This window comes from Amphiura filiformis, chromosome 3 (genome assembly GCF_039555335.1).
Source record: "Amphiura filiformis chromosome 3, Afil_fr2py, whole genome shotgun sequence".
Classification (NCBI taxonomy): domain Eukaryota; kingdom Metazoa; phylum Echinodermata; class Ophiuroidea; order Amphilepidida; family Amphiuridae; genus Amphiura; species Amphiura filiformis.
Window position 1 is genome coordinate 56,646,133 of NC_092630.1, and position 26,136 is coordinate 56,672,268.

Here is a 26,136-nt window from a genome sequence, read left to right on the forward strand (position 1 = left end):
GTAGCTCATTATCCCTTATATGGAAATCAATTATGTATGTAAATAAGCAACCTGTTGCACGAAAGCCAGACTCATCCTCAAATTGTTGAATGGAGCTGCAGCGAGTGAGGTAAATGAACCGCGGCGTTTGATATGAATCCTACTTTCGGCAGCGGAAGAACCTGACGTCATCTGCATACATTATAAATTGCAGGGATAACAGCCAATAAGCGATGTGCTACGGGCTGTATCTGCCGTGTGTACGGGCTGTTGATGGTACACGTGGATAAAGTGTAAACACTCACTGAACAACATGGTCGTTTTGCAGGTAATTTAGACATAATTCCTAATTATAAAGCAATAATTTTCAAACAAACTGAAGAAGACTTTAGGAAGATATTTATTTTTGTCGATCGAGAAATCTAACAACAACGATAGTGTGTGGAAGTTCTCGATATTATTTAAGCTTATCCGGGAAGCTTATAAATACATGCAGCATGTATATATATTTACCTAGAGTGAGGATAAATTCCCTGGTACAAACATCGAAATGTCGCATTGCTCAGTCCCGGTGATAGCTCAGCATCATCATGTCAGCATGTTTTTGTCATGTTCAAATTGTTCATGTGTTGAAGTAAGTATGCCATGAACCATAAATAGTTGTAAGGGACTGTGCAATAATTATGAGCCCTGGGAGGAAAAATTGGGCGGGGGGAGGATAAAATTGGGGGCAAGGAAATAGGGGAGTCAAAAAACAAAAATGAGGGCATATCAGCGATTGTCATGCACGCCACTTAACCATGGAAATCGTGGGTGAATTCCCTTTCATGCGTTGATAAAATTTACATGAACACTCCTGGAATTTAGGCCAATGAAAGTCAATTCCTTGTTTCCCGTTACACCATTTTTCATGACTGTGTAGGTGACCATTTCATTTTTCATTGATGAGGTAAAGTGGGGGATGAGATTGTCATTTGTCAATCAGGTGACCCACCTTTAAAGTGACAGGACTTTTTCTAAGAACACGGCTGGTTTGTTGACCTACTTACTTGAGCTGCTAAGGATTCTTGTGATATAAAACTTCTTTTGATTAGATAAGGGGAACAGGGTGACATCTTTTCCTAAAAATACATTGTTGAATCAGCCAATAGCTACTATCAAGCATGGCGAAACTGAATGTCTATTGACTGGGATCATCGATTGTCAACTAACTCCCTACATGTATGCATGATAGGTCATAATAGTTCATCCTCATAGCACAGCTGACTGGTCAAATCTTTTCTGCCTGAAAGTGGGCCTAACTTTTCCATATGAGGGACAAGCAATTCAATTGTGATTTGTGAGGAGGATAGAGGCAGAACTTTTTTTGAATGACCGTATCTATGCTAGAATTCATGATTTGTATTAATTATTGTTTTACAGTTTAGTGATATTTTGCAAAAACATGATGGACTCATGCAGTTTTAGTTCACAAGTGTCATGTGTTGGGATAATTCATCGCTAAGAATGCACAAACTACAATCAAACAGGCCAGTGACAAACATGTACGTAGTAAGTAAACAGCTTTATTTACATTCATTATTTTGTTGTGTTCATATTCATCATTGATATTCCAATTTATTTAACATATGTGATGCGATCAAGCAAAATCAGTCGGAACTCGGAAATATTAAATTTTCAGTTTCTTATAGGATAGTAAAAAGCATTTACAAATCTAGATTTGGCAGGAAACCCCATTGAAATTGAACAACCAGTTCCAAAGATAGGAGCAATTTAAGAGTTTCCAAAACAAGAGGAAACAAAAGGAAATATTTCCTTTGTATGGCTATAAAATCAATATTCCCGAGTTCCGACTGATTTTGCTTGATCGCATCACATATATGAACTTCTTACGATTAGAGCTTTATGATTTGGAAATCTGCAGATTATATGTGATGAGATCAAGCAAAATCAGTCGGAACTCAAAAATATTCAATATTCAATTTTCAGTTTCTTATAGACAAAGTTAAAAACCTGACGTTTCGAAACGACAAAACCTTTCTTTCTCAAGGGATAAAATAAGAGACCTGCTCTCAGTATAGTGGAGACCAGCTCTGATCAGTCTCCATTATACTGAGAGCAGGTCTCTTATTTTATCCCTTGAGAAAGAAAAGTTTTGTCTTTTATAAACGTCGGGTTTTTAACTTTGTTTTTATATGTCTTATGTTACTCCCCATTGGATGTTGTGTCATATTTTCCCTGTTTTTAATTTTATCCATTGCTAGTGTGACACTGCTGTATCCTTTTGGATCCATCCTTTGGTTCCCCGCTGGTCAGTTGGAACAGATTTTCCCTGTTTTTATATCTTACTAGATTTTGCGGTTCTCGAATTACCCAACACTCGTTACCCATAGGCCTACCTGCCCTGACCTTTTTAATTTAATATTGCACCCTGGAAATAGCCTAATAGGCCGTATTGAAATATGTTGAAAATAGGCCAATTGATCACACCTGCACGATTACCCACACTGTTAATGCTTTCCGATGCTCGCACTGCGCCTGTCGGTACTCCACGCAATATACGATAGCGCAAGCGACGCGCACCGCAAGCAGGCGTTAGCGAGCCGCGCGATAGCGCGCGGACAGAGGGACGGACGGACGGACACGCCATGATTAGTATTATGATAGGATAGTAAAAACGTATACAAAGCTGCATTTGCAGTAAACCCCATTGAAATTGAACAACCAGTTCCAAAGATATCGGCAATTAAAGAGTAAAGAATTGTTTGGCTATATCCCAAAATCAATATTTATGAGTTCCGCATGATTTTGCTTGATTCACATAATTATGTTTAACAATTAATAAGACTAGTGCATTTTGCTGTTCAAATGCATAATATTTGTACAGTGCTACAACATAAACAAAGCTATTTCATTTGAGCAAGTAATCACCATGGTTTAAACACACAAATCACACATATTTACGCCTTCACACACTTACAAGTGCGGTACATCTAGGTTCATGTAATGTAAAAATACTAAACCTGCTTAACCAGCATGTAAGTGCTGTACAGTGTACATAGAGTAGACAATGTAAAAATTCTTGCACAATTGGAACAAGATTGAACAATGCTCAACTTTAACAATTAATATTTTTCATCTTCCTTTTTTTAACTGTTCTATTTATCTGAAATAGGGAAATGTTGTGGAGGAAAATGGGTAGGCAAGCTACATGTATGTAGCCGCTGGAAAAGAACAACTCTAAAGGTGAGCATATTTTTACACATTACACATGTTATAACAAGGTGAAGTATCACCTGCTACCTTTCATGCAAACTTCACCTCAAATGATCCCTAACTTAAGTGACCCTTGACACTGCCCAGGGTCAGAGTTTTGTTTCACAGTGCGATAATGAATCTTGATTCTTGCAGAATAAATTTGCAGTAATCATTTGATTCTCGCAAATCAACTTCTGTGTAAAATAAACGTTTGCCGGAATCAACTTTGATTCATGCAAATCTGTTTACGAGAATCTTTGCGAGAATCGATTCTCTGATTCACGCCGAAATTCTGACCCAGCTGCCTTAACACAGTCTCCATATTATAGACACGATAGTTTGAATCCAATACAATAAATTAAAATATAGTGTTAAGTACATGTATACAAAATGCATGGTGCAAGGTCACCAAATTTTGATCAATCAAATCTTCAGATTTAGTATCCATGTCTACAGCAGGTGAAATGACTATCCTGTTATGCTTTGCGGTACCAAAATAATACTGCTCATGCCATAAAAAATGTGCACAAAATCCCTCACTTCAACTTTCAATTTTCTCACATAAATAGGGGTGCTTAGACTTGTTCAAAATATTTCCCCAAATGTATTGTGAATCTATCCATAGCTGTCAAAATTCTTTACGTCCCATCTATTTTCAGATATCTGAAGTGACTTTGCAGCAAATGCCGGAAAAGCAGAAAGATGGGTCCGTATCCATGTAGTCGGTAACTACCATCCCTGCTGTTTTAAGTTGTTTTTGCTAATTTTTCATAGAAAATTAATACATACAGTCTGTCCATAGAAGTACAAAGTAAATAGACCTCAGAAACTGGAGGTGTGAGAATGATTATTTCAGTGCAATGCGTGTGTAAATGCTTGTTTGGCGTGCCAACTGATGCACGATGTGTACTTGCTGAGCGCACCATGCTGACACGCTCTTTACGCATCGCCTTTTTAGAACACGCAGTGCGTTTGAGGCAAAGCTTTGACCCCGATTCCACAGATTTGGTTTGTACTTCTTGGTGGACAGACTGTAGACAATTTTATTAGATATTCAAACTGCTGAATTTAAGAATTAAGTTGTCACAACCGCTGAATTCAAAAGGTAGACAGCTATTTTTAAAAGCACTTTGTTTTCATATCACAACCAGCATTATGTATTCATGCTATTCAATTCACAACCGTCATTATATATTCATGCTTTTTAATTCACAACTATCATTATATATTCATGTTTTTCAATTCACAACCATCATTATATTTTCATTATGTATTCATGCTTTTCATTTTACAACCAGCATTATGTATTCATGCTTGACATTTACAACCAGCATTATGTATTCATGCTTTACATTACACAACCAGCATTATATATTCATGCTTTACATTTACAACCAGCATTATGTATTCATGCTTTACATTACACAACCAGCATTATTCATGCTTTACATTACACAACCAGCATTATATATTCATGCTTTACATTTACAACCAGCATTATGTATTCATGCTTTACATTTACAACCAGCATTATGTATTCATGCTTTACATTACACAACCAGCATTATATATTCATGCTTTACATTTACAACCAGCATTATGTATTCATGCTTTACATTACACAACCAGCATTATTCATGCTTTACAATACACAACCAGCATTATATATTCATGCTTTTCATTTTACAACCAGCATTATGTATTCATGCTTTTCATTTTACAACCAGCATTATGTATTCATGCTTTTCATTTTACAACCAGCATTATGTATTCATGCTTTACATTTACAACCAGCATTATGTATTCATGCTTTACATTACACAACCAGCATTATATATTCACGCTTTACATTTACAACCAGCATTATGTATTCATGCTTTACATTACACAACCAGCATTATTCATGCTTTACATTACACAACCAGCATTATATATTCATGCTTTACATTTACAACCAGCATTATGTATTCATGCTTTACATTTACAACCAGCATTATATATTCATGCTTTACATTACACAGCCAGTATTATATATTCATGCTTTACATTTACAACCAGCATTATGTATTCATGCTTTACATTTACAACCAGCATTATGTATTCATGCTTTACATTTACAACCAGCATTATGTATTCATGCTTTACATTACACAACCAGCATTATATATTCATGTTTTTCATTTCACAACCAGCATTATGTATTCATGCTTTACATTACACAACCAGCATTATATATTCATGCTTTACATTTTACAACCAGCTTTATATTTACATTTATGCTGTTAATTTTACAACCAGCATTATATATAACATTTCAAGTAACATTATATCTTGAAATTATAGGAAGATAGATCTTAAATTATCCATACTTTATAGTAATTAAAACATAAAGGTAGGCAGATATAATACATTCATTTTATTAACATACAAGCATATAAACATTTTCTTATTGATAAACAACATTATAATCAACATAATGCTTAATTACATTTTACAACCAACCTATAATGAGATGGTACAATGTGAAAGACTCAAATATCTTTCTTTTTTTTATTTTTTTTTTAACTGATGGTATTTTAGAAACACAAAATATTTTTAAGCAATTACAATTTCCGCACAATTTCATTTTTACTACTAAAGATTATATTCAACAGTTGGTAACTTATTTCATTCTGTTTAACCACAAACATGCCATGAGTATCAAGATGATAAAAATATTCTGACCTAAAATCTACAAGTTTGTCAAATTAACAGTGTATATTGTTTGTTTGTTATATAGATATTACATCAATGCTGTGTCAAGATTTTACCTGCTGGATACTTCGACTAATTCAGTGTCATCACTCCTCAAGTATATGGTAAGTTGAAATGATTTGTACCCAGCTTGATATAATTTCATAATTGGATAAATTAGACTGTCATCTTGTCTATTGTACATGCATGACCAAGTTGTACTTTTGATGTTGATGGCATCATGATATACATTAATATACTTTCTGGTATGAAAGTATTCCAAAATCAGCAGCTCTTATAATCTAAAAAAAATTTGCTTACTGTTTCTGACCCATGCAGTTAGTATTTTCTTAATCCAAAGCAGCAGAACATTTCATCTAAAATTAGCTTTTCTAATTCAAGTCAAAATTAGTGTGAAATCCTAAAGATTGATATTGAATTGAGTCCTGCAAGATTTCTCCATGGCATGGGTTTGCTCATACAACGGTCTTACTGAATATACATGAATTGTTCTGTACATCTTGACTGCTCTGAGTACAAAATGTACTTACCTTTGACCCTAAAGAAATCCAGAACAATTTTGGTGTATTAAAGTAAACCAATGTTAACTCTTTTGGCTTGACATAAGACGTGTAACAAGGAGGTATCCAAAAGTTTTGGAAGTCACCCAGAAGTGAAGGAGCTATATCGATGAAATTTTGTCAGTGTTATTACAGGTCCTTATGTACATTATTGTCCAAAAATGGTCTCATAAGTATGTTTAGTTCTTTACAGGTGGCGCTAGATGGGCAGTAGGCACATAACCTGCAAGATGGTGAAAATTGAGGCACGCAGCGATTAAGTTCCTGCATTTGAAGGGTTAGGCCTACAATGCTCAGAAAATCTATGAAATGAAAGCTATCTACGGTGATGATTGCCCATCATATGGCAATATTGCTTTTGAAAAAGGAATTTCCAACTGGCCACATGTCTCTCACAGATGAGCCAAGAAGTGGACGTCCATCACTTACGGATGATGCGGCCACAGTGAAGAAACTCAAGAAAGTGGAAGAGCTTATCATGAAAAGGTTATGCGCCTACTGCCCATCTAGCGCCACATGTGAAGAAAGTAAACATACTTATGAGACCATTTTTGGATCGTAATGTATATTAGGACCAGTGATTACACTAACAAAATTTCATTGATATAGCTCTTCTGATTGTACTGATTTTGATAATTTTAACTATGCAATTTAGGCTTCTTTTTTTTTAAATCCACAACATGTATGCAAAATATACGCAGGTCATTCAAACATTTGTTAACACAGCCCCACTGCCAAATTCAATATCAGTTTTAAGATATCTCATTAACAATACACAGTGGAGTACTCTTTGTAATTATAAGTTTGGAAAAGTTACATATGTGACCCAATTTGATCCACTCAGGCTAAAGTCAGATATTTTGAGAATTGAGTTACTACCATTACTGACTTGCTCAATACTAATTACACTTAGGCCTACTGATGTTGATAGCCCAGGTCTCTTGAATGGTTACAAAGTTATGAACCTTTTACATATCCATTTTCTTGTGTTTTCTGTTGTTTTTTCTCATCACTTCTCATTTCATCTCAGTTTCATTGTGGCCCACTTTAGCTTGATTTAACCAGATCTGGTTTCATATTTGAGAAATTTAATATTTAAGAAACTTACATTGTATATGCACTTAATATACAAGAGTGATAAGAGTTTAACATCAACACTACACTATTTTATTTGCTGTAAGATCCTAATATGATGTCATCAGGAAGGACTAGACAAGATATCATCACAGCATCACAGTCATCACCATCTGCTAGATGCTAGTTGACCTGGTGAAAATGTTCCAGGTGAGTGAAAAATAGTGTATATATTATTAAACTCTTGAATCATCTTTCTACATGTATCACCACGGATGAACATCCACTCATATAATATACAAGGGTATTCAAAAATTAAGAAAACAACAATTTCATCAAGAGAAGCATTAAGGTAGCTGTGCACTCTCAGACATACATGTAATATAAGCTCAATTCCTGCAAAGAAACAATGTCTAGAGTACACAGCCGCATTAGATAGAAAACTGTTCCATTTCAGGTAGCAATTATATTGAAGTCTTCTATTTTACATCTATTCAGCCTTTAGAAACTTCTTAATTTGACTTAAAATTGTCAGAACCTGTACTTGAAAGTTATGTTTCAACATTTTGAGTAAAGAAAAACAAAATTTCAATTTGATGAAATTCCCAAGTTGCAACCAACATCATATCATTAGATGATAGGAATATGTACACGAAACCTCTTTCTATTTCAGTAATGATACCATTAATAAAATGTTAGATACATTTGTACAATACATCAATTTCACCAACCCTGTTAGCATTTAAAAACACACTCTATGCTTTTTAATTTACGGCATAATATTGAAATCTTATACCAGCAATGAAATATTAGAGAGATATAATTGTACAATACATCAATTTCACCAAATCTGTTAGCATTTAATCACACTCCATGCTTTTGAATTTACGGCATGTTATTCAAATCTTATACAGGCAATAAAATATTAGAGAAATTTATTTGTACAATACTTCAATTTCACTCTGTTAGCATTTAAACACACTCGATGCTTTTGAATTTACGGCATAATATTCAAATCTTATACCAGCAATGAAATATTGGAGAGATATATTCTTCAATACTTCACCAACTCTGTTAACATTTAAACACACTCCATGCTTTTCAATTTACGGCATAATATTCAAATCTTATACCAGCAATGAAATATTAGAGAGATATAATTGTACATTAATCTTTTTAGCTGCACATTCACCTTGTATATAGGATCAGCACTCTTTGTCTGCACTTACTTGAATGCACCACAACTAATGTGCGAGTATACTCCAGCGGAGGTTTCTGCACAGTATCGGAAGATGATGATGAATCAATTTCACCAACTCTGTTAGCATTTAAACATGCTCCATGCTTTTGAATTTACGGCATGATATTCAAAAAAATGTTATTCCATTTTACAAGCAACTTAATATCATACGATGGTAGGAAGGTGCAAAATATCTTTATGTTAGTATTATTACAGCATTTACATCATTAGATAGCAGAGAGATGCACCAGCAATCTCAAGCATTTAAACCAGGGGCTGTCTCAGTCCCAGCCAGTTTGTGGTCCTCCATCACTAAACAAACCGTCTGGTGACAATTCGTGAAATGACAATCGCTGATTTGTTAATGAATTGCCAAATAAAACTGTTTTCAATTGGCTATAGTAAGTGATTTGTGTAAATGACACTAAAACATCACAAGCCTTCCACTATTTGTAGATACCGCAAACGCAAATTGTACGTTCGCTTAGCAGCCACTGAGGCACCAGTCATCCGATATCACCTTCCATGTCAGCGACTAGCAGCGTATTCTCACGTACACTGTGTGGCTTTATGTTACTGCATAGCTGTCCATCAACTGCTGCATGCACTGAAGCCCAGCGCTGATTGACAGCCAATTTTTTTACTCAGTTTTTTAGTGAGTTGATGTTCAGCCAATCAGAAAAGACTTACTATGGGTTGTTGCCAGACGGTTTGTTTAGTGACAAAGGAGCTTGGATCGAGACTAAACCAGGGGTGGCCAACCTTTATAACAGGCCAGAAGTAACATATTAAAAGTTACACAGGCCACAGATTATAAATCTTAACAAAAGATGGGTACAGGTATTGGAGCCTGTACAAGAGTCTGGAACATTTTGAGCAATTTTCGGGCATCTTTGGAGGCAAACTGATTCATAACTGAAGTTTCCATCAGATTGCATGCCAGCATTATAATGATTTTAAATGATGGGAGCACAGGACACTCCAGTTACCAGATGGGCAAAAAATGATTGTGGAAATAAAATAAATCCCATGCAAATCAATTGTGGTGCACATGCTGGAAAAAATCTCACCCTAATGAAAGTATTGACGAGGGTGGTATGACATCATATGCCGGGAAAACAACCTAGTAACGATGAAAACAAGTTACTCATCAATACTTTCATCAGGATGCCCAAGCGGAATACAGGCACCTGCATTCCGATTGGAAATAATGATAGTCATTGTCCGCCCACCTGGTAATGTAATTGGAATTGGAGTGTTCTGTGCTCCAGGCACTGGCAGTAGATTGGATGGGATGCCAATTTGTCTTCTTGATGGTCTGTTGCTGTTGAGAAAGAATAAAGATAGATAATAAGAGAATAATTTAAATTGTTATATAGCATATGCCCAGATGCAACTTCCCTGTTATTCAAACTCTGATTTGTAAAGAGAAACCAATGTTAGAGAAGTCCTACCTTCCATGAATTGCTTGATGTTCTTTTAGTGCACAGCATTTAAAGTTAAAGGTCTGTGACCCGATCGACATCATCATCCCCCCGATATTTTTCATTGTTGATGAGGTTTTGATGTCACATAATAGATACTATTTTTCTCATTGCTATCCTGAAATTTGACGCTCCAAGTCGATGTATTTCCGGAGAAATCATGAAGCATAGGCAGGGCAGGGAATTATGAACGAATCATCAGTCTCCTCAACAGCTACATTGGTTTCGTGTCATTCACATTCTGTGAAAGAAGCGAACTACACTAAGTGCTGAGGAGACTTGCGACAGTATATAATTTTTAAAAATTCCACCGTCGTCTAAGCCGCCTCTGTGGCTCAATGGATTTGTGTTATGTTTTTACCCGAGAGGTACCCGGTTCAAAACCTGGTAGTGGAATGGGTTTTTTTTCCTCTCCTTTTTAAACCCAAACTTTTTTATATTCATTTGAAATGTACATGTTGCAAGGGGACATATATTTTGTTTCCTTTTTTTCTGAAATGGTACGAAAAAGAGTTAAAAACAAATATTTTCCGTTCAATGCGGGCCGGGCATTGCAACATTGTCGTCAGGTCTTGTTGCTTGCCTGCCCACAATGCAATTCACGCATAGCAAGGTATGAGATTGCAAATTTGGCTATTTATTTACATTTACACTGAAAATGCTCTCGTTTTTTCACAAAGCAGCATAAAGGGGGTGATATTTGATACTATTATGTAATTTTACCATATCCAAAACCAATAGTGTTACCCCCCTTTAAGAATATAACTATTTCTTTCAAACTTCTTTTACTTTTCACAGAACCAGTGTAAGGAGAACAACTGAGCTTTTTGCTGCCACAAATATAGTAATGATGTTATAAAAGGAACTTGGTTGGCATGACGGAATCAATGAGAATGAACTTGAAATCACATTGGCACAAGGTGTTGATCATATAAAGTAGGTAAACAGGATACATTCGTATCAGTCTTTTAAAATCATTATAAAGCCTATATAACCTACCTGACAAACATTCCTCTATGGCATTGGTAAATTGTTGAATAAACAGGTTAGAAATGCACCAATTGATCCCATATTAACATTGGTATTACATCAAAATATTAAGCTAGCATAAATTGCAATGATAAAACAAATGAATAAATTCCTGTTTAAAAAACAATTAACTCTAATACAATACAAAGTAAATAATAGGAAATAATCTTATATAGATGTCAATACAAATGGAACAACCAATCACACACTGGCGACAGCACATTCAACAATTGTGGCGTGGTTTGATTGTTCCCACCAGGTTGCTCTAACTTCTTGGTTGAATATGTTTGCATGATTTTTTTTTTCTTTTTCGTAAAAGTCCTCTTGAAAAGATCTGTTTATCCTACACTCGTTCAAAAGAAAAAAAATTTGATGGTGAAAGATGCTGACAAACTTGCATGGAATCTTTTTTAATGTTCTGTCTAACATACACTGACTTCTTTGACTATATTGAGACTATATTGAAATTTTAACTTGTTTACAGAATTAACCTTTCTTGGGATAATTGGCAGCAAAAATTACTGGACTTGTCAAAAAGGTAAGAACTCATGATAACTTAGTTTTTCTGTAAATGTGATAGAAAACCTAGAGTGGATTCTCACCTGACAAACATGTCCCTTTGTTGCATTTGTGTGGGTATTCTTGGTGCGGAATTTCGTCGGATGTATTGTGTGTGAGGCCAGAATGTGCTACCTGTGTTGCTATATCTGTATGCAAAATAAAAATGTTTACAATCAGAAGAGGTTCAACATATCCAACCGTGTAAGCATAGTTGGGATTAAGTTTGGTGTCACCTGTGTTATATGAGATGATACATGCACGACAGAGGCTAAAAACAATACCTTTATTCTCATGCTTAAACACTTCAATTCAAATTAAAATATTATATGTATACCAAATTTTAATCCTGTTGTTGCTATGCACCTCAGATTGGTTCAAATAGCGAGTACACATATTGCTTCGATGTACACACACTGAACTGTGTTATATCATGTCATATCATAAGATTACAGGAACAGTTCTCAAGTATTTAAGAATTATTTATTTATTTATTTATTTCTTATTTAACCTGGGGTGACCAATCAATGCACTGGCACTGTTCTCCCTTGGTTCCCAGGTGGAAATATATATAAATGGGAATAGAGACTGAAAAAACATGGAATCGAACCAGCCATGCAATAGAATTTCAGGAATATAACAAAAATGCATGGTGCTGTGATTGGTGCATATAAACAAAATTGCATGGCGCATATTACCAAATTCCACGGAAGTGACATACATTGTGTAGGCCGCAAAATAGTTTATTTATTGAATGACATGTGACCTGCAATCAACCAATCAAATGACAAGGATCTACTTATCTGTTATATAGGCTTAATAATCAATTAATGAACTGTCTAAAATTTATGTATTATACTTTGATCAGGCCGTAATCAGTGGGTATTGTTAGATCAGGCCATAATCAGCGGGTATTGTTAGGCTTTTACCACTATGCTGAAAAGTATACCCACATTAAGAGTGATATAGTTCACCTGTATTGTCTATATTTTGCGTGTTAAAGAAAGACAAATTATAGGTCTTCAATAAACAATTCTCGATATAAAATAAATTGATATTAATCTGCGATCTTATAAGGTCCGCCGATTATGAGCAGATCAAAGTATAGTGTGTATCAAAGCACATAAACCTGTATTATATGAGTAGAAGTGCAATAGTATTGAGAGTGTTCAATTTACTTCATTTTTTCAGATTTTGCAATAGAAAACCACAAGAAGAGTGATTTGATGTAACATACAGCCAAGTGGTCCTTGGACAGACTGACAAAAGTGATTATAAGTAGGAATGTCTGACATTAGGGTTACCTTAATCTCCTTAAAGCCATATAATGTATGATGTATGATTCCTGTCAAATTTTAATTTTGGTGTTCTTTGCCCCAAACACTGAAGTAATAATAGTAATAACTAACAGGAAGAACTTCTGTCCATTGTAAGCTGAGATGACAAGGTAAAGTGAAAGAAACCCCACTGGCTATTTTTACCATTTAATATGGAGTTTTATGGGTGACTTAAATAGCACATATGCTTATTGACAAATCTTTACAGTATGTTCTTCGCATCATCATTTGCCAGTTACACAAATGGGTGTTTAAGTAGAGGTGCCTGATATAGACCACTTGACATGTGACGTCATTGCCCGGCAGTATGCGCATGCATTATGGTACTTTCCATTGTTCTTTGCCATGCAGTATGCGTGCGCATCGTAGTCTGCTCAGGGCGTGTGTATTTTAAAGCTCCCTCCACATTTCATATAGTACAAGAAAGCCATTGAACAGTGAAGCGGTTCGTTCTGGCATATCGACAGACCAATCCCTCGCCTTTGTTGATAAACATTAATGTAAAGTGGTCTATTCTTGAATCAAATGTAACATCTCTTCAAATAAGGTAGCATCTGCTTATAGATTCATTTTGCATTTTGTTCAGTAGGGTTGGGTTGTCAGATAAAGGTTCTACTGTTAAGAATTTGGGTGACTACATGTAGGATATATTGCATGAAACTTACAATATAAGCTACATGTATTCTCAAACCAATTAGTAAGTGCAAATAATTTATTTGTCTAGTTTCCAAACATGATGCTAACACATTGAACAGTTGTTACTCATTGTATTGGATAGTTACTTACATTCTTTGACCTGGCACTTGTTGTGATGGAGGGAGTTGAGATGCTGAAGATGACGATGATGCTTGTTGTGATGGAGGGAGTTGAGATGCTGAAGATGAAGATGATGCTAAATGTGATGGAGGGAGTTGAACTGCTGAAGATGATGCTTGTTGTGATGGAGGGAGTTGAACTGCTGAAGATGATGATGATGCAGGGGGTTGAAAGGATGAAGATGATGATGATGCAGGCAGTTGACAGGATGAAGAAGTAGGGAGTTGAATTAACAATGCCCTTTTCTGTTGTTCGGTAGGGGCTTTGAGGTGTGGTTTCTTCCGTTTGCCTGGAGTTTTCGAAACCGCCTTTAAATCGAAGTTGCAATGGGTTTTTTCACCAGGTGCAAAATGATCTTTTTTGTGATTGGTTGCACCTTCTCATTTGAAATTTTTATGGCACCATCATTCGCATATTTAATATTAAGTATTGATTTTTTGATTATTTCTAGACGATGTTTTTGAATTATTGGATTATCAAGCTGTGTTGAAATGTCCTGAATGATTGACCGGATATCAGATATAAGGTGACTGTGATTAGTTATATCTGATCCTTGCTCTGTTGAATTACTTGGAAAATTATTAAAGTTGTTTGCGTCATCATCATCAGTTGCTTGATTATTTACACTCATGCTATGAACTTTATGAACATGTTTACAAATGTTATTTTTTGAAAAATCTATACATGTACAAGTATACAAGTGATAACACAAATTTAAACATGGATATTCATTACATCTCAAGTAACAGTACACTTCTTTGCATTGTTCATTGACTTTCTTAACAACATACTGACAAGTAGAATCTTTAGATGTTACTGTGAATGTCATTTCATTAACCTGTAAGACGGAAGTGTTGTTGATTTCTAAACTACTTGTATGGCGATTAGCATTGTGTGAATTAACATCGCCTGAATTATATGCATTTCGTTTGAAATGATTGATAAACATATGGTTTTCAATTTGCAATAATGTGTCAACTAGCCTGTCAACTCGGCGATTCAATTTCTTATCAAAATATACAGATTTCAGGTTATTATACAAACTTTCTACAAACATATTTGTATTCACATTGGCATGTTCATGACGACGGAAACACAGAGACCACTCTTCTGGTCGTCCTTCATAAGTTGCTTGGAAATATGAAACAAATTCAGGGTACATATTTGTATAAGTTGACATAAATTTATCATGATAACGATTATATTCTGACTCGCTTCGGGCTTCCATCATAGCACAAAGATATGTATAAATGTTGACTTTATCAGTTGAATCACGAATAGAATGCAGTTTGCGGCCAAGATTGATGAACATGCCAGACACATAAATAACGAGATACATTATCACCAAAAACTTGTTTTGCAGCTGTAAAACCAGCTAAATCATCGTCAGTCATTATTATATTGACAGTGGCACTTGGACATTTATCTTTAACACACTGTAGAAGTAATCTAAAAACTGATGTTGTTTCTTTAGAACAAATGCAAAAAGCGACAGGATAGCCATGTCTAAATTGGTCAGGGACCAATAGTGTGATAAGTTTATAACGGTACGCATTGGTTTTATGTGTGGCATCTATACAGAGTATAACTTTGGAGAATTTGGTGAAAATATTGGCCTGTTCTTTGGTCATCAAAGCTAAAATAAAGTCATCTTTATCAAGAGCAAATGACAGAGAATCATCAACAACACCTTGTGGCTTGTAAACTAAAACCGGGTTGTAATTCTCTGCTTGTAAACTTTGGACTTTGAGAAATACTGAAGTGGCATTGTCTTGATGATTTTGATAATTACTGTTTTTCATACTTTGTTGGATATTGAGAATTGTTTTACGGTCAATTAAATGGTGTGGACGAATACGCTTTGCAATTGTATCTCGATCATTTCTTGAACTAAAAGAGGAACGAATTGTATCTAAAATATTGTTAACAGGAATTTTGAGGGCTAACTTAACAGAAATCTCTCTTCGAATGTCGTCAGGGATTGGTAAAAACTTTGATTGGTTGAAACTAAGGCTGTGAGCATGATTATGAATATAACGAACAAAAACTTTTCCATCAGGTAATTCAGTAACATAAAAACGCGTGCGGACATAAACCATCGATTTTGCATGACCCTTTCTTGTTTTAGCCCGTGACCCCTTGTAAGTTGATCCTCTTTTTAGATGAACTCTAGGTTTACCATCTCGATGACAAATATATTGAGAACTTTTTGTTGATGTTGATCTTTTTTCTACACCCCTTGGTTTGACAAATAAGCAGTGACCTTTTCTTTCTTCCTCTGTCTTGAAAACTAAAAATCGTCTTCATTGGTAAAATTATGCTCGGTGATTATAATGTTAGCATCATGAAAATGTTTCAGATGATTCATGCACAGTTCTACAGACGAAAATAATGTTTCACATGATGGTACGGCACATTTGATTTGACATGATATGGACGACTGGTTGCTATGAAATTTCATTTGATGATTTCTGGAAGCTCTAATACTGGAAAAATAGCGGAAACAAATTGAGCAGAATTCTTTGCTGGACGAAGTATTTTTTGCAGGAACTGAAGAACTGGCGGTATAATTATGAAAGTTAAAAGAAGAAATAAAATCTGGTTGTGATGATTGCGAAGGTGATGAAGGTGATGGTGATGGTGAAGATGGAGTTGAATTAATGCTTTGCTGTTGCAGTGAATGTGGTGGTGATGATGATGATGATGAAGATGATTGTGCGGCTAGTGATGAAGCTGTAGTTACAGTTGGAATAACGGAATCATAGTGCCCACCTCCCCTCTGTGAATAAACAATGTGAATAAGGGAGATGGGACTATCAACAGGATGGGTGTGTGTTGTGACAACATTGCCATCATAAATCGTGACTTGGATGATCACCTGAAGGAACCTGGACAATGCAACAATAGACTCTTGTCCTGCCCATTGCCCAGGCATCCTTAAATTTTCAATATTTGAAGCAATGTTGTCATCGGAATCGTCGGAATCAGAATCATTGGAATCATTGGAATCATTAAAGTGATTGGAAAAGTCATCAAAATGAGAAAGCATAAAATCAACGGCATTGGAACGTAAATATTGATGATAAGAATCTGTACCATAAAGGCTGTAACTAATTGAACGAAATAAACAGTTTCCATCTCCCGGAATGTTATAGCGCTGAAAACCATTAGCCGCTAGATATGTGTCTTGCATAGCAATTTCTACTGCTGGATCTGGTGGATCTGGATCTACAGCTGGATCAGATGCGATATTCATGACTGGATGTTTTACATTTACCTGTTGTGAAAAAGAAAAACATTACTGTTTGAATCCAGTACTGGTCCTATATTAAAAGTTGCTTCGTCTTTCACATGGTATTTTGTACACCTTTGGACATTTCAATCATGCAAAAAGTAGACATTCAAAAAAATTGAGGGTGTCACTGTGGGAAATCGTTTATAGGTTAATGAACGCATATTACTTATTGGGAGAAATTAGACAAAATAATGCAGCGTGCTGATGTTGATGCGTCTAATGCACGAGCCCAAGGGGGAGTGCATTAGACGCATCAACATCAGCGCAAGTGCAATATTTTGTCTAATTTCTCGAGCAATAAGTAATACAAGTTTATTAATCTATTTCATACACGAGAAGAAAAAAACACGTGATTTTTACTTGTTTTATATAACAAATTATCACTAAAATGTTGGAAAACAGAACCAAATCTAAATGCATCAACCCGCCCGAAAAATGAATCAATCCTACGCGACGTGAACGCGAGAAACACTGCGCGTAGTACGCGGAGTGCACAATATACACAATCAATGCATGTTTCGTACTTTTCTAACAGCTTTTCTGATTGGCAGCTTTGATATAAGAGTGTATGAAATGGCTTTAAACATGATCCATTAAATTTAATTTTGATATCTGTAGGATTCCAGCCAATCTGATGTTTGGCATTTTGTGTTTTGTTTATTTACACCAATTTCATGATATTTCAAAGGATTTGTTTCCAGTAAATAGTGGCATTATAGGTTAATATGTTTACTAACTATTGGGAGTCAAATTGTATAATACCATACTGATATGTTGATGTGCCTAAAGCACACGCATTAGGTGTATGCATCAACATTTCAAGTGCAAGTACAAGTGCATTTTGTTGTACAATATCTGGAGTAACAATTACTAAAAGTGTTAAAAATGCAAGCAAATATAAGTGCATCAACTTGCAAGAAAAAATGAGCAGTATGCAGAGTACGAACCCATGCATTATTACACAATCAATACATTCCTAGCATTTTTCTATCATTTGCTCTGATTGGTTCTCAGAATGTAATAGAACTATAAGTTTAAAAAAAAGATTATAATATAAATATTGAACCCATCTGCCCATCATTTTAGACAGGGGGGTGCTCCAGGGAGACTGGTACATAATGTATTGATGGAATTTCTTGAATCAATAACGAATTAGTAAATAAATACACATTGACTGTAAATAAAGTAAAATAAATAACAGTAAACTTATCTGAATTGTTTCAAACAGCAATCATCCTCCACTCAAACTTCTGGAGTTTCCAACAATTTTGAACAGTAACATAGCATACATGTTAGTAGCCAGCAAAATAAAAAGTATCAAAGTAACAAACAATTAATAACATTTAAGTGTATGAAGCAAATTCACAACCTCCTTGCATGAAGTTTTACATTATATATGTCTGGGTCCACTGATCATCATTCAGTGGGTATCATTCATGACAAAAGTTCATCGTTTCAAGTTCAAAGTGAGCAAATTTGTTGAAAGGATATTTTTGCTCAATATATCATAACTGCATTAAAGGAGTATTTCGTGATCCTATCATCCTCTATTTATGTCATTTTTCATTAGATATCCACACAAAAAACCTATTCCCAACATTTCAGTTGATTCCGATTTTGCGTTCGCGAGTTATGCATGATTATTTCACGATATCTTTGCTAAACGAATTAATCTGCAAGAAATATTTTGTACATAAACATTATGTAGCCAGAGGTCTCCAGTTTTTTGAGAAAGGTGAGGGATTAGGCTGTGGATCACGAAATGCCCTTTTAATGGTCCTATGAGAAAAACATTCTGGCCTTGTGAGTTTTAAAATTAAGGGGTGTGTCTCAACTGTTTTAGAGTCCAGAAAATTGATACTTGACTTGCTTAGGGAATAAGATAATGCCAATACTTGCTTAGAGTTTAGAAATGGCACTTAGCCATACTTTTTTAGGTCTGCATTTTCAAATCGGGGGCAACCGTCACTTAGAAGACCTGTTACTCAGAAGGCACACTATTCAAAAAACCAGTCACCCAGAAGGTCCACTATTCAGAATTCTGAATAGTGGGCTTGTTTCCATTTAAAATGACCCGCTAACCAGAAGACCCACTAATCAGAAAACCTGTTAATTAGAAGGCCAGCTACACAGAATATATTTTCTGAGTAGCAGGCCTTCTGGTTAACAGGCCTTCTGATTAACGGGCCCTTTGCAGAATCACACACTCTCAGGATTAGGTTTTGGGTTGGGGCTAACTCAGTTCTTTCAAATGATTAAAACAGCCCACTAGCCTAAAACAGCCCATTAATTCTGAATAGTGGGCATTCTGAGTAGCAGCTCTTCTGGGAAACGGATACAGCCCAGTAGCCAGAAAACTTGTTAGTCAGAAAATAGATTGACCCACAGTCTAGGTTCGGTTCCATTACTCGGTGCCACTCGATAGTGGGCCCAACAAATAACTTTGATGATTTGCTATGGCATATGCCTTCAGTATATCGAGCTTTTTGCAGGTTTGCATGTCTAAGTGCAATGACGTAATGGTTATTTGTGTTCAATTGTTGTCAGCCTTCATTGTATTACTGGGACGTCATTGCACTTGGCGCCGGGAATTTTGAATATCGTGTGTTGAGAAACGGATGTTTTTATGAGTTTGTTTTAAATAAAACCATGTGATTCGTGCTTGATACTTATTTTTCTAACATATAAGGAATAATGTTGTGATTGACTTCCTTTAAGAATTATTTCAGTATCGAAATAGGAACAGAAAGCGTACGGTGTACACATTCCAGAAAAATGTAAATTTGTTCGTTCTAGCATTCTGTATCTCCACAAAATTATCACATTTTGTTTCCAAAATCCTATGTAAATGATTCTCAATGCTACACAGAAACTATGTTCTGCAAAGGATAGACATTTTACACAATAGGGTGCTTGCACGGAAGATCATAAGTTCAAATCATCCTCCAGACACGCTCCACATGCACATGCATGGAGTACAATGCCAATCACCTGTAAACTGGTATTGATCAAAGTAAATCTTTGTACTCCATGCATTAGCATATCTTATGGAGCGTGTCTGGAGGATGATTTGAATGAATGACCTTTCGTGCAAGCAATCTATTTGACATAACTTTAGAAAATATTTGAATAATCTGATGTGTGTCTGGTATTTTGTAGGGCAACATGAGTAAATAATAAGGAATCAAACATCATGCCCTTGGCGCATCTCGCATGTAATCGAAGGTCGTAAAATGTAATCTGATAACAATAGCTTGACAATAGCAATCAATAATCCATTTCCAGTAGTCCCTGGGTATGCATAGAGAATCTGTGTACAGACAGATCACTGTGTGGGTATCATTATAATAGAGGCGTGTAAAAAAATAAGTTCACACCCCTTCACATAATGAAGATATTAAATATGATAAGTTCTGTAGGCCATAGGGCCTAGTACTTCATCAATTGGAACATTAGATTGCATTCTTAACGCTTGAGAACGTTCCTGCAATCTCATTGGTTCTTACCCGTGTGATATGACGGGGCAATCACACAGGTCAGCGTGTACGCATCAACGCGATACGCGTGCTCGCTATTTGAACCAATCGGGAGGTGCATAGCAACAACAGGACTGGTAGATTTTAAGCCCTAGGTAGTTCCTTATAAAATGTAGGATTTAATTTGATTAAAATTTGTAATATACTTATGATATTTCTCTTTGAATTGAAGTGTTTAAGAATGAGAATAAAGGTATTGTTTTTAGCCGCCATCATTATTTTTTGCTTAAAACAACTCAGCTTCACCTCGCTGTTTTACTTAAAATAATGATGTCGCCTGTGTTATATGAGACGATAGATGCACTCCAGGGGCTAAAACCAATACCTTTATTCTCTAATTAATTAATCACTGCCAATTTTGAAAAATTTGCTCCAACTCAAAAGGTTATCTTTACTACATTGAGCAATATACTGTGTGTGCATGGAAGCCATGATGGGTAGCATATCTAAAATGGACATGGTGGTCAGAAGTGCATAATTTGAGATTGGTTTTGGAAGGCTTAAACATTCTTTAATTTCTTAACATCCTACACAATCATGTTGTCTTCAAAAATAGTTCAATTTTATGAGTATGCAAGTTTGCTTGTCTGAATCAATCCCAATTCGGAGATAATTGCGTTTCAACACCTGATGCACAGAACGGTGTCACTTCAATGTGTTGTAGTTCTCATCTCATTAATTTTTTCTTGAAAAAAACTTCATCCCTTGATAAAGGAAGGTCCTCTCTATTTACTGACCAATCGGGAAAGAGTTTGGTTCATGTTTTCTGGTGGAATCAGGAATTTCTTGAAACGCCCTGTTATAGGTCTAAATTGGGCCAATGCAAGTACTGTATACCTTTTACAGGTCTGGGACTGAATGTCAGCCCACTCTGTGTAATGTGGCGGATTAGTATCTCACCACTGGCACCAATGTGGCGGAACCGGCCACTGCGCGCCGGAATATCGAAGTTTCCGAGTTCATCGTGACAAATCCTTCCCACAGCTGGCACCAATGTGGCGGAAACTTTCTGGTAGCGAGCGTCTAAGGCAACTTGGTGATGACGTGGGCGTGCGGCCAATCCGCACAGTCTTATGAATACTAGTCACACTAATGAGTCAGATGAAGGAGTCGGATATTATGTCATTGTTCTCATCATTTATTAGGGTTCTGGGCTGATCCAAGTGATCGGCTGGGAGCGGTAGTAGTGGTTATTGATGCAGAGAGAGAGGTATGTCTTGACCAACCTGCCTCGACGGTCGCAGGGCACGGAAGAGCCAAGAATAATCGGCGTACCGGTTTATATACTCTGATATATCACGTGACCCCATATAACTGAAGGGCGCCATCTCTCTTCTGAATCCATTTCCGCTACACACACCCCTACCCACACCAATCCGTCCCGGATCGTACATAGTCGGGCCCGGACGGGAAAGTGTGCGGTGATTGTTTTTCAAAACTGATCAAATCACACGCAACTGAATCTTTCTGATTCAGTAAGGATCGATCACTTACACCTAATCGGAGCGGGGATCACCAAAAGAGCCAGACAACGACATGCAAGAGCATGCGAGAGGACATGGAACGAGATCAGCTATGATCGTGCATTACCCTCACCGGTGCCCATACACATTGCTCTCAGATTCAATCAGTGCTCCGCCGGGTCCCAAATCCGGAGTAAATGATGTTTCCTTAAAAACTATCATCTTTATATTAAAAGAAACTCTTCAACACTTTATAACATATAAACATGTGGGAAAATTAACTGAATTTTCCAAAATATCTCCAACAAGTAATTTGGCATATCCAAAACATATTATCATCATCTTTAAAATTACTTGTTGTCATGCTTTGTGATATTATTTGTTTTAAACAAAGCAGTTCTAAATAACTTCACAGCATGTATATTATATGCTGGTATCTTGTATGACATTATAGTTAGAAATAGTCCCAAACAAAAATGTTTGGTAGACTCATAACCGGTGCGATCTTACCTTTCCGATGTTGATTAAGATACTTCTTGCATCGATCCCGAGATGCGGAAAAAACCAATAGTCATTTTGTCCCACATAAATGAATAAATAACAAAACCCCCGATCCCCGGTGGACTCACCCAAAAGGTGACGTCACACCATATGATCGCCTTATCCGACTTGGGATCCCCTACTCGGACCAAACTTGTAGGGGGTGGCGGGTCCGGGATAATCAACATCGAAAGGTAAGATCGCACGGTTATGAGTCTACCAAACATTTTTGTTTGGGACTAGACTCAGTACACCGGTCGATCTTACCGCTTCCGATGTTGATTAAGATACTTCTTGCATCAACATCTGAAAGATCGATCTAGCAAGTAACCGACGGATGGAGGTACAAGATTGGTCAGCATCTGATCAGGGATCGGGCGGTAACGATGGTTTTCGCGAGGTCAGAAAATATTTTCCCCAACGGTCGGGAAACAAAAAGACCACGCGATCACAGACATAAACCTCCTTACTTAATAAGTTTGGTGGTTAAGAATAGCGACACTGGTTCTTACCATGCTGAGTATTCTGTATAGTCTGAAAACCTGGTACCCGTACACCACCGTATTATGATCGCCAACAATGTCCCGGTAAACCTCCCGCCCGCCTCTGATTACTAACGTAAACGGAAGTATCGTAGAGAAGGGCGAAGGTGGCTTCCGGGACACCGCCTGCTAGATCTCCTCAAGGGACAACCGAACGGTATACCCAAGATGATGAGATAGCTCGTGTCGAGTGGGTCGGGGGACGCGAAACCTTCGCGATCCCCCGGACCCCACCAACACCTGGACCAGCCATTGCGACAGCGGCTGGACCGAAAGGCTCTGTAAGGGTGATGAATGCGGTCGTGAGTCCCTCGCAAGGCTTGTGTTCGGAAGAAATAGTGCTGCAGCGCCTTATCGGACACCCCAGCCTATCTTTGGCTTCAGCCGAACCTTGCCCAACCCTGGGGATTGGAGAGGGACGAATGTCGGTATGCACCGCGCCCGCTCGTAGTCACGAGAACAGAGCGCCGCAACAGTGTCGCTCCAGTGTTTGTGAACACGGAAGCTAACCTCGAGACCGTGTGCAACTCAGCACCGCCGTCCCGAAGCCAACGCCAAACCGGAAAGCCATCTTGAGAGCTACGTATTTAAGCGTCGCTTTTGACGGAAGGTCAAAAGGGTGACCCTTAAGGTAATCTAAGACTGTGTTGGGATCCCTTAGGAGGATCACTTTCCTTTTTTTTTGTTACTCTTTGAACATACCGTCGAGGCGTAGACTAATAAGGTAACCATCGGCTATGATAGTCGACCGCCTCGAAACCTCGGTGAATGGAGAGGACAGCTGACTTATAGCTGGCCCCAGTGGCCCGCTGAAGTCTTGCTTGGAACTTTTCTGTCAGAAACTCCGGAACTAGCAGCACAGAGGCTCTAGCGGGAGAGCTATTTGTCTCATTGCACCAAGCGTAGTATGGAGCCAGACTCTGGCTATACGTGACGGAGGGTAGACTTCCGCTAGCCCCGGCGATGAGAAAAACAGCTTCAGATGAAAAGTATCCCTCCGCTGTGTGTTCCCTGGTAAGGGCCATGCAGCTAACTGCAGGTGCTCTAGTGATAGACTGGGTACCTCCGCTCCGGGCATCCGGAGTAGATCTGGTACCTGGGGAGTGCCAGCGGCCTTGCCGCTAGCAGAATGACAATGCAGTCTTCCCACCCGATCTTGGCCACCACCCTCATGAGTAGTGAGATCGGAGGGACTGCATAAGCTGTCATCCCTCCCCAGTCTATGGACAGAGCGCCCACGGCGAATGCTTGGGGGTCCGCGACCCTTGAGCAGTACACCGGCAGTGGATGATTATGATGAGATGCGAACAGATCTTTCGAGGGGTGGTACATCCCTTGAAGATCGCCTGAGCGACCTCCGCGGAGCAAGGGACCATTCTGCTGGTCCCGACACCCTTCCTCGTGACAGATTGTGCGCGAGGATGCTGGTGACGCCCGCGATGTGTATCGCTCTCATCGTAATCTGCCTGAACTTGCACCACCCTATCAGGTGTCGTGCATGCAGGCTCAATCGTGGTCGCCCGGAGTCCCCTTGTCTGTTGGGGTAGGCTACCACGGTTGTGCTATCCGTCAGGACAACGGTATGTGATTCCACGATCACCTCCTCGTAAGCGAGGGAGGTTGATGTGAAACTCTGTCTCTATGGCCCCCATAGGCCCGAGACGGAGTCTCCGTGGATGTGGACCCCCAGCCCCGCTTTTGCGCTATGGTTGTCACTACGTGACATACCGGGGTGCAGGAAACCTGACACCCTGGGTCAAATTGGGCTGATGGGTCCACCACCAGAGTTCTCTCGCGCGATCTCCGACAACGGAACCGCGAGGGATATTGGTGATTTACTGGGCCTGCAAGCAGGCTAGAAGGTGTAGTTGGGTAAGCCTAACGAGAAACGGCAGTACAGTACGAGGTCTACCATACTGGCCATTAGGCCTACCACCTTCATCCATGCCACAGCGGTTTTGCCCGAGACTCGCCAAGAGTCAGGCACACCGCACCATGTTCGCCACCCGCTCGGGTGAGAGCACCGCGAACCCCTCCGTGAGGGTGATCCGGGCCCCTACAAATAGTGGTGTCTGCGTCGGGACCACGCTGGAATTTTTTGAGCGGATCAAAAAATCCAGGGTCCCGCACCCTACGGACTATCAACCCCATGAGACCCGTAGTCTTCAGTGGAGTGCGTCCGTATATGAGCCAAACGTCCAGGTAGCAACTGATGTTGACACCCCTGTGCTTCAGGTACGCTGCCACCGCTCTGACCAAGAGTGTTAAACACCCTGGGAGAGATGGACAGGCCGGATGGCCGGTATCAAAACTGGTAATTTTGATCCTGTACCTAGAAGCGCAGATGCCTCCGATCTTGAGAGGCGATTGGCATATGCAGATAGGTGTCCGAGAGATCTAGCGATGCTGTTCCCATGCCCCTGATGGGGCAGGCTAGCACCGAGGCGAGAGTCCCCATTCTGAACCTTTTGGGCCTGAAGAACGTGTTCAACAGCCTGCGGTTCCGGATGGGGCTCCCGTCGCCGGGCTTCCTTTGAGCCAATGGCTCCAAGATCACCCGTAGAACGGGGGTAGACCGGGACAATCGCCCGCCTTCGTGAGAAGCTGTGTGATCCCTGTCAGTAGTGCCCGACGCTGGGGGCCGTCTGACGGTACTACTGTGGACCTCTGA

The 26,136-nt window shown here is 38.3% G+C and overlaps 2 long non-coding RNA genes across 5 annotated transcripts in view; one reads left to right on the forward strand and one right to left on the reverse strand.

Annotated features, from left to right (window-relative positions):
* Positions 1 to 288: 288 nt before the first annotated feature.
* LOC140148801 (uncharacterized) overlaps positions 289 to 26,136 on the forward strand; it is a 34,385-nt gene continuing 8,537 nt past the window's right edge. The window contains exons 1-9 of one of the 4 annotated variants that reach the window (XR_011858523.1): positions 289 to 307; positions 1,402 to 1,530; positions 3,155 to 3,225; positions 3,897 to 3,962; positions 6,017 to 6,095; positions 7,733 to 7,835; positions 11,148 to 11,285; positions 11,863 to 11,916; positions 13,128 to 13,204. This is a non-coding gene — a long non-coding RNA (uncharacterized lncRNA). Of the gene's footprint in view, positions 308 to 1,401; positions 1,531 to 3,154; positions 3,226 to 3,896; positions 3,963 to 6,016; positions 6,096 to 7,732; positions 7,836 to 11,147; positions 11,286 to 11,862; positions 11,917 to 13,127; positions 14,656 to 26,136 lie in introns of those variants that run through there. The other 3 variants (XR_011858522.1, XR_011858524.1, XR_011858525.1) reach the window with 3 other exon arrangements.
* Positions 8,968 to 26,136, reverse strand: part of LOC140148802 (uncharacterized) — a 32,909-nt gene continuing 15,740 nt past the window's right edge. Inside the window, exons 2-3 of the long non-coding RNA XR_011858526.1 lie at positions 11,981 to 12,085; positions 8,968 to 10,189 (exon numbers count right to left, since the gene is read on the reverse strand). This is a non-coding gene — a long non-coding RNA (uncharacterized lncRNA). The remainder of the gene's footprint in view (positions 10,190 to 11,980; positions 12,086 to 26,136) is intronic.